Genomic DNA, 10,116 nt, shown 5'->3' with positions numbered 1-10,116 from the left:
CCGACCCACGCTGCCCGTGGACGGACACTACGGTCCTGCGATCGCCATACCAGAGACTCCCGAGATCCCACCCTGACCGCAGTGCGGCTAGCAAACACTTCGGCCCGGACCGGAGCCCAGGGACTCGGGACGGCCGGGCTCCGCACAGCACGGGAACGCAATTTTATTCTCCGGTGTCCTGGTTTCAGTTAGAACAGAATTAATTTTCTTCCTAGTAGCTGGTGGAATGCTGTGTTTTGGCTTAGGATGAGAAGAGTGCTGATAACACCCCAATGCTTTAATTGTTGCAGGGCAGTGCTTATACTAAGCCAAGGACATTTCATCCTTTTGCTCTGTCCTGCCAATGGGCAGGCTGGGGGTGCAGTAAGAGCTGGGAGGGGACAGACCCAGGACAGGTGACCCAAACTAGCCAAAGGGGTATTCCATACCATCTGACGTCATGCTAAACAATATATAGGGGTGGCTAGCCGGGGGGAGGGGGCCGGACTGCTCGGGGTTAGGCTGGGCATCGGTCAGCGAGTGGTGAGCAATTGCATTGTGCATCACTTGTTTGTACATACTATTATTACTTTCGTATTATCACTATTGTATCATTATTATTATTTTTGTTATTATTATTTTCCTGTCTTATTAAACTGTCTTTATCTCAGCTCACGGGCTTCACTTTCCATTTCTCTCCCCCGTCCCAGAGAGGGAGGGGGGAGGGGGAGCGAACGGCTGCGTGGTGTTTAGCTGCCGGCCGGGTTAAACCACGACATCCGGGAAGTCCGTTTCCCGAACCAGAGGACGAAAGCCTCCGGCATCACGGCACGGCATGCACCCATGCCGCTCACGGCCGGACAACCGTGTCGTGGGGGCGCCTTCCCCGAGCAGCCCGAAACAGGACCCCGAACACGGCACGGCTAGCACGCACGTCAGCCAGGACCAGAGCCAAGGGGCTGGGGACAGCCGGACCCACGCTGCCCGTGGACGGACACACGGGTCCTGCGATCGCCATACCAGAGACGCCCGTGGTCTGACCCGGACCCCGGTACGTCGAGCACACGTGATAACCATGACTTAAGCCAAGGGGCTCGGTCCGGCCGGATCCACACCGCCAGTGGACGGACACACGGCTCCTGCCAACGCTCATGCAGAGACGCCCGAGATCCGAGCCGGACCCCGGCGCGGCTAGCACACACGGAAACCAGGACCTGAATCAAGGGGCTCGGGACAGCCGGATCCACGGTACAAGTGGACGGACACACGGGTCCAGTGATCGCAATACCAGAGCCGTCTGAGGATCGACCCTGACCGCAGTGCGGCTAGCAAACACCTCGCCCGGACCGGAGCCCAGGGGCTCGGGACGGCCGGTCTCCGCACAGCACGGGAATGAAACTCCATTCTCCGGGACAACCATTTCCGAAACCGGCCGACGGCAGCCTCCGGCTTCACGGCACTTCTGGCACCAACGGAGCTTGTAGCCGGACAGCAGTGTCGTGGGATCGCTGTCCCCGAGCCTACCGACCATGGATTCGGACCCTGGATTTTTCAGAAGAAAACTTCGGAACCCAGTGATGGACCTCTCAAGAACTACATGAGAGCTTCTTTGGACCCCGGGTTGCGTTCTGTTCCGCATCATGTTTGGTCCAGAGATGATTTTCTTGCGTTCAGGATCGACGGGTCCTAACCCACAGTAGACATCTTAGGAACCTGGGCTCTCCGCCTACTGACACACCCGACACAATGTTAGGAACACGGGATCGACAGGTTCAAATCCAGAGTAAACCATCTTCTCACCCCAGGATCGCCGACTCCTACCTACCGAAGGACTTCTTCTGACCCCGGCATCACCGGCTGGACAACAGTGTCCTGGGATCGCCTTTGCAGAAACGCCCGAGGTCCGACCCGGACCCCGGCGCGGCTAGAACACACGTCACCCAGAAGCGGCTCGGAACAGCCCGACCCACGCTGCCCGTGGACGGACACTACGGTCCTGCGATCGCCATACCAGAGACTCCCGAGATCCCACCCTGACCGCAGTGCGGCTAGCAAACACTTCGGCCCGGACCGGAGCCCAGGGACTCGGGACGGCCGGGCTCCGCACAGCACGGGAACGCAATTTTATTCTCCGGTGTCCTGGTTTCAGTTAGAACAGAATTAATTTTCTTCCTAGTAGCTGGTGGAATGCTGTGTTTTGGCTTAGGATGAGAAGAGTGCTGATAACACCCCAATGCTTTAATTGTTGCAGGGCAGTGCTTATACTAAGCCAAGGACATTTCATCCTTTTGCTCTGTCCTGCCAATGGGCAGGCTGGGGGTGCAGTAAGAGCTGGGAGGGGACAGACCCAGGACAGGTGACCCAAACTAGCCAAAGGGGTATTCCATACCATCTGACGTCATGCTAAACAATATATAGGGGTGGCTAGCCGGGGGGAGGGGGCCGGACTGCTCGGGGTTAGGCTGGGCATCGGTCAGCGAGTGGTGAGCAATTGCATTGTGCATCACTTGTTTGTACATACTATTATTACTTTCGTATTATCACTATTGTATCATTATTATTATTTTTGTTATTATTATTTTCCTGTCTTATTAAACTGTCTTTATCTCAGCTCACGGGCTTCACTTTCCATTTCTCTCCCCCGTCCCAGAGAGGGAGGGGGGAGGGGGAGCGAACGGCTGCGTGGTGTTTAGCTGCCGGCCGGGTTAAACCACGACATCCGGGAAGTCCGTTTCCCGAACCAGAGGACGAAAGCCTCCGGCATCACGGCACGGCATGCACCCATGCCGCTCACGGCCGGACAACCGTGTCGTGGGGGCGCCTTCCCCGAGCAGCCCGAAACAGGACCCCGAACACGGCACGGCTAGCACGCACGTCAGCCAGGACCAGAGCCAAGGGGCTGGGGACAGCCGGACCCACGCTGCCCGTGGACGGACACACGGGTCCTGCGATCGCCATACCAGAGACGCCCGTGGTCTGACCCGGACCCCGGTACGTCGAGCACACGTGATAACCATGACTTAAGCCAAGGGGCTCGGTCCGGCCGGATCCACACCGCCAGTGGACGGACACACGGCTCCTGCCAACGCTCATGCAGAGACGCCCGAGATCCGAGCCGGACCCCGGCGCGGCTAGCACACACGGAAACCAGGACCTGAATCAAGGGGCTCGGGACAGCCGGATCCACGGTACAAGTGGACGGACACACGGGTCCAGTGATCGCAATACCAGAGCCGCCTGAGGATCGACCCTGACCGCAGTGCGGCTAGCAAACACCTCGCCCGGACCGGAGCCCAGGGGCTCGGGACGGCCGGTCTCCGCACAGCACGGGAATGAAACTCCATTCTCCGGGACAACCATTTCCGAAACCGGCCGACGGCAGCCTCCGGCTTCACGGCACTTCTGGCACCAACGGAGCTTGTAGCCGGACAGCAGTGTCGTGGGATCGCTGTCCCCGAGCCTACCGACCATGGATTCGGACCCTGGATTTTTCAGAAGAAAACTTCGGAACCCAGTGATGGACCTCTCAAGAACTACATGAGAGCTTCTTTGGACCCCGGGTTGCGTTCTGTTCCGCATCATGTTTGGTCCAGAGATGATTTTCTTGCGTTCAGGATCGACGGGTCCTAACCCACAGTAGACATCTTAGGAACCTGGGCTCTCCGCCTACTGACACACCCGACACAATGTTAGGAACACGGGATCGACAGGTTCAAATCCAGAGTAAACCATCTTCTCACCCCAGGATCGCCGACTCCTACCTACCGAAGGACTTCTTCTGACCCCGGCATCACCGGCTGGACAACAGTGTCCTGGGATCGCCTTTGCAGAAACGCCCGAGGTCCGACCCGGACCTCGGCGCGGCTAGAACACACGTCACCCAGAAGCGGCTCGGAACAGCCCGACCCACGCTGCCCGTGGACGGACACTACGGTCCTGCGATCGCCATACCAGAGACTCCCGAGATCCCACCCTGACCGCAGTGCGGCTAGCAAACACTTCGGCCCGGACCGGAGCCCAGGGACTCGGGACGGCCGGGCTCCGCACAGCACGGGAACGCAATTTTATTCTCCGGTGTCTTGGTTTCAGTTAGAACAGAATTAATTTTCTTCCTAGTAGCTGGTGGAATGCTGTGTTTTGGCTTAGGATGAGAAGAGTGCTGATAACACCCCAATGCTTTAATTGTTGCAGGGCAGTGCTTATACTAAGCCAAGGACATTTCATCCTTTTGCTCTGTCCTGCCAATGGGCAGGCTGGGGGTGCAGTAAGAGCTGGGAGGGGACAGACCCAGGACAGGTGACCCAAACTAGCCAAAGGGGTATTCCATACCATCTGACGTCATGCTAAACAATATATAGGGGTGGCTAGCCGGGGGGAGGGGGCCGGACTGCTCGGGGTTAGGCTGGGCATCGGTCAGCGAGTGGTGAGCAATTGCATTGTGCATCACTTGTTTGTACATACTATTATTACTTTCGTATTATCACTATTGTATCATTATTATTATTTTTGTTATTATTATTTTCCTGTCTTATTAAACTGTCTTTATCTCAGCTCACGGGCTTCACTTTCCATTTCTCTCCCCCGTCCCAGAGAGGGAGGGGGGAGGGGGAGCGAACGGCTGCGTGGTGTTTAGCTGCCGGCCGGGTTAAACCACGACATCCGGGAAGTCCGTTTCCCGAACCAGAGGACGAAAGCCTCCGGCATCACGGCACGGCATGCACCCATGCCGCTCACGGCCGGACAACCGTGTCGTGGGGGCGCCTTCCCCGAGCAGCCCGAAACAGGACCCCGAACACGGCACGGCTAGCACGCACGTCAGCCAGGACCAGAGCCAAGGGGCTGGGGACAGCCGGACCCACGCTGCCCGTGGACGGACACACGGGTCCTGCGATCGCCATACCAGAGACGCCCGTGGTCTGACCCGGACCCCGGTACGTCGAGCACACGTGATAACCATGACTTAAGCCAAGGGGCTCGGTCCGGCCGGATCCACACCGCCAGTGGACGGACACACGGCTCCTGCCAACGCTCATGCAGAGACGCCCGAGATCCGAGCCGGACCCCGGCGCGGCTAGCACACACGGAAACCAGGACCTGAATCAAGGGGCTCGGGACAGCCGGATCCACGGTACAAGTGGACGGACACACGGGTCCAGTGATCGCAATACCAGAGCCGTCTGAGGATCGACCCTGACCGCAGTGCGGCTAGCAAACACCTCGCCCGGACCGGAGCCCAGGGGCTCGGGACGGCCGGTCTCCGCACAGCACGGGAATGAAACTCCATTCTCCGGGACAACCATTTCCGAAACCGGCCGACGGCAGCCTCCGGCTTCACGGCACTTCTGGCACCAACGGAGCTTGTAGCCGGACAGCAGTGTCGTGGGATCGCTGTCCCCGAGCCTACCGACCATGGATTCGGACCCTGGATTTTTCAGAAGAAAACTTCGGAACCCAGTGATGGACCTCTCAAGAACTACATGAGAGCTTCTTTGGACCCCGGGTTGCGTTCTGTTCCGCATCATGTTTGGTCCAGAGATGATTTTCTTGCGTTCAGGATCGACGGGTCCTAACCCACAGTAGACATCTTAGGAACCTGGGCTCTCCGCCTACTGACACACCCGACACAATGTTAGGAACACGGGATCGACAGGTTCAAATCCAGAGTAAACCATCTTCTCACCCCAGGATCGCCGACTCCTACCTACCGAAGGACTTCTTCTGACCCCGGCATCACCGGCTGGACAACAGTGTCCTGGGATCGCCTTTGCAGAAACGCCCGAGGTCCGACCCGGACCCCGGCGCGGCTAGAACACACGTCACCCAGAAGCGGCTCGGAACAGCCCGACCCACGCTGCCCGTGGACGGACACTACGGTCCTGCGATCGCCATACCAGAGACTCCCGAGATCCCACCCTGACCGCAGTGCGGCTAGCAAACACTTCGGCCCGGACCGGAGCCCAGGGACTCGGGACGGCCGGGCTCCGCACAGCACGGGAACGCAATTTTATTCTCCGGTGTCCTGGTTTCAGTTAGAACAGAATTAATTTTCTTCCTAGTAGCTGGTGGAATGCTGTGTTTTGGCTTAGGATGAGAAGAGTGCTGATAACACCCCAATGCTTTAATTGTTGCAGGGCAGTGCTTATACTAAGCCAAGGACATTTCATCCTTTTGCTCTGTCCTGCCAATGGGCAGGCTGGGGGTGCAGTAAGAGCTGGGAGGGGACAGACCCAGGACAGGTGACCCAAACTAGCCAAAGGGGTATTCCATACCATCTGACGTCATGCTAAACAATATATAGGGGTGGCTAGCCGGGGGGAGGGGGCCGGACTGCTCGGGGTTAGGCTGGGCATCGGTCAGCGAGTGGTGAGCAATTGCATTGTGCATCACTTGTTTGTACATACTATTATTACTTTCGTATTATCACTATTGTATCATTATTATTATTTTTGTTATTATTATTTTCCTGTCTTATTAAACTGTCTTTATCTCAGCTCACGGGCTTCACTTTCCATTTCTCTCCCCCGTCCCAGAGAGGGAGGGGGGAGGGGGAGCGAACGGCTGCGTGGTGTTTAGCTGCCGGCCGGGTTAAACCACGACATCCGGGAAGTCCGTTTCCCGAACCAGAGGACGAAAGCCTCCGGCATCACGGCACGGCATGCACCCATGCCGCTCACGGCCGGACAACCGTGTCGTGGGGGCGCCTTCCCCGAGCAGCCCGAAACAGGACCCCGAACACGGCACGGCTAGCACGCACGTCAGCCAGGACCAGAGCCAAGGGGCTGGGGACAGCCGGACCCACGCTGCCCGTGGACGGACACACGGGTCCTGCGATCGCCATACCAGAGACGCCCGTGGTCTGACCCGGACCCCGGTACGTCGAGCACACGTGATAACCATGACTTAAGCCAAGGGGCTCGGTCCGGCCGGATCCACACCGCCAGTGGACGGACACACGGCTCCTGCCAACGCTCATGCAGAGACGCCCGAGATCCGAGCCGGACCCCGGCGCGGCTAGCACACACGGAAACCAGGACCTGAATCAAGGGGCTCGGGACAGCCGGATCCACGGTACAAGTGGACGGACACACGGGTCCAGTGATCGCAATACCAGAGCCGTCTGAGGATCGACCCTGACCGCAGTGCGGCTAGCAAACACCTCGCCCGGACCGGAGCCCAGGGGCTCGGGACGGCCGGTCTCCGCACAGCACGGGAATGAAACTCCATTCTCCGGGACAACCATTTCCGAAACCGGCCGACGGCAGCCTCCGGCTTCACGGCACTTCTGGCACCAACGGAGCTTGTAGCCGGACAGCAGTGTCGTGGGATCGCTGTCCCCGAGCCTACCGACCATGGATTCGGACCCTGGATTTTTCAGAAGAAAACTTCGGAACCCAGTGATGGACCTCTCAAGAACTACATGAGAGCTTCTTTGGACCCCGGGTTGCGTTCTGTTCCGCATCATGTTTGGTCCAGAGATGATTTTCTTGCGTTCAGGATCGACGGGTCCTAACCCACAGTAGACATCTTAGGAACCTGGGCTCTCCGCCTACTGACACACCCGACACAATGTTAGGAACACGGGATCGACAGGTTCAAATCCAGAGTAAACCATCTTCTCACCCCAGGATCGCCGACTCCTACCTACCGAAGGACTTCTTCTGACCCCGGCATCACCGGCTGGACAACAGTGTCCTGGGATCGCCTTTGCAGAAACGCCCGAGGTCCGACCCGGACCCCGGCGCGGCTAGAACACACGTCACCCAGAAGCGGCTCGGAACAGCCCGACCCACGCTGCCCGTGGACGGACACTACGGTCCTGCGATCGCCATACCAGAGACTCCCGAGATCCCACCCTGACCGCAGTGCGGCTAGCAAACACTTCGGCCCGGACCGGAGCCCAGGGACTCGGGACGGCCGGGCTCCGCACAGCACGGGAACGCAATTTTATTCTCCGGTGTCCTGGTTTCAGTTAGAACAGAATTAATTTTCTTCCTAGTAGCTGGTGGAATGCTGTGTTTTGGCTTAGGATGAGAAGAGTGCTGATAACACCCCAATGCTTTAATTGTTGCAGGGCAGTGCTTATACTAAGCCAAGGACATTTCATCCTTTTGCTCTGTCCTGCCAATGGGCAGGCTGGGGGTGCAGTAAGAGCTGGGAGGGGACAGACCCAGGACAGGTGACCCAAACTAGCCAAAGGGGTATTCCATACCATCTGACGTCATGCTAAACAATATATAGGGGTGGCTAGCCGGGGGGAGGGGGCCGGACTGCTCGGGGTTAGGCTGGGCATCGGTCAGCGAGTGGTGAGCAATTGCATTGTGCATCACTTGTTTGTACATACTATTATTACTTTCGTATTATCACTATTGTATCATTATTATTATTTTTGTTATTATTATTTTCCTGTCTTATTAAACTGTCTTTATCTCAGCTCACGGGCTTCACTTTCCATTTCTCTCCCCCGTCCCAGAGAGGGAGGGGGGAGGGGGAGCGAACGGCTGCGTGGTGTTTAGCTGCCGGCCGGGTTAAACCACGACATCCGGGAAGTCCGTTTCCCGAACCAGAGGACGAAAGCCTCCGGCATCACGGCACGGCATGCACCCATGCCGCTCACGGCCGGACAACCGTGTCGTGGGGGCGCCTTCCCCGAGCAGCCCGAAACAGGACCCCGAACACGGCACGGCTAGCACGCACGTCAGCCAGGACCAGAGCCAAGGGGCTGGGGACAGCCGGACCCACGCTGCCCGTGGACGGACACACGGGTCCTGCGATCGCCATACCAGAGACGCCCGTGGTCTGACCCGGACCCCGGTACGTCGAGCACACGTGATAACCATGACTTAAGCCAAGGGGCTCGGTCCGGCCGGATCCACACCGCCAGTGGACGGACACACGGCTCCTGCCAACGCTCATGCAGAGACGCCCGAGATCCGAGCCGGACCCCGGCGCGGCTAGCACACACGGAAACCAGGACCTGAATCAAGGGGCTCGGGACAGCCGGATCCACGGTACAAGTGGACGGACACACGGGTCCAGTGATCGCAATACCAGAGCCGTCTGAGGATCGACCCTGACCGCAGTGCGGCTAGCAAACACCTCGCCCGGACCGGAGCCCAGGGGCTCGGGACGGCCGGTCTCCGCACAGCACGGGAATGAAACTCCATTCTCCGGGACAACCATTTCCGAAACCGGCCGACGGCAGCCTCCGGCTTCACGGCACTTCTGGCACCAACGGAGCTTGTAGCCGGACAGCAGTGTCGTGGGATCGCTGTCCCCGAGCCTACCGACCATGGATTCGGACCCTGGATTTTTCAGAAGAAAACTTCGGAACCCAGTGATGGACCTCTCAAGAACTACATGAGAGCTTCTTTGGACCCCGGGTTGCGTTCTGTTCCGCATCATGTTTGGTCCAGAGATGATTTTCTTGCGTTCAGGATCGACGGGTCCTAACCCACAGTAGACATCTTAGGAACCTGGGCTCTCCGCCTACTGACACACCCGACACAATGTTAGGAACACGGGATCGACAGGTTCAAATCCAGAGTAAACCATCTTCTCACCCCAGGATCGCCGACTCCTACCTACCGAAGGACTTCTTCTGACCCCGGCATCACCGGCTGGACAACAGTGTCCTGGGATCGCCTTTGCAGAAACGCCCGAGGTCCGACCCGGACCCCGGCGCGGCTAGAACACACGTCACCCAGAAGCGGCTCGGAACAGCCCGACCCACGCTGCCCGTGGACGGACACTACGGTCCTGCGATCGCCATACCAGAGACTCCCGAGATCCCACCCTGACCGCAGTGCGGCTAGCAAACACTTCGGCCCGGACCGGAGCCCAGGGACTCGGGACGGCCGGGCTCCGCACAGCACGGGAACGCAATTTTATTCTCCGGTGTCCTGGTTTCAGTTAGAACAGAATTAATTTTCTTCCTAGTAGCTGGTGGAATGCTGTGTTTTGGCTTAGGATGAGAAGAGTGCTGATAACACCCCAATGCTTTAATTGTTGCAGGGCAGTGCTTATACTAAGCCAAGGACATTTCATCCTTTTGCTCTGTCCTGCCAATGGGCAGGCTGGGGGTGCAGTAAGAGCTGGGAGGGGACAGACCCAGGACAGGTGACCCAAACTAGCCAAAGG

The sequence above is a fragment of the Anas platyrhynchos genome, chromosome 1 (genome assembly GCF_047663525.1).
Source record: "Anas platyrhynchos isolate ZD024472 breed Pekin duck chromosome 1, IASCAAS_PekinDuck_T2T, whole genome shotgun sequence".
In the NCBI taxonomy this organism is placed as follows: domain Eukaryota; kingdom Metazoa; phylum Chordata; class Aves; order Anseriformes; family Anatidae; genus Anas; species Anas platyrhynchos.
Note: the sequence above shows the minus strand (reverse complement) of the source record.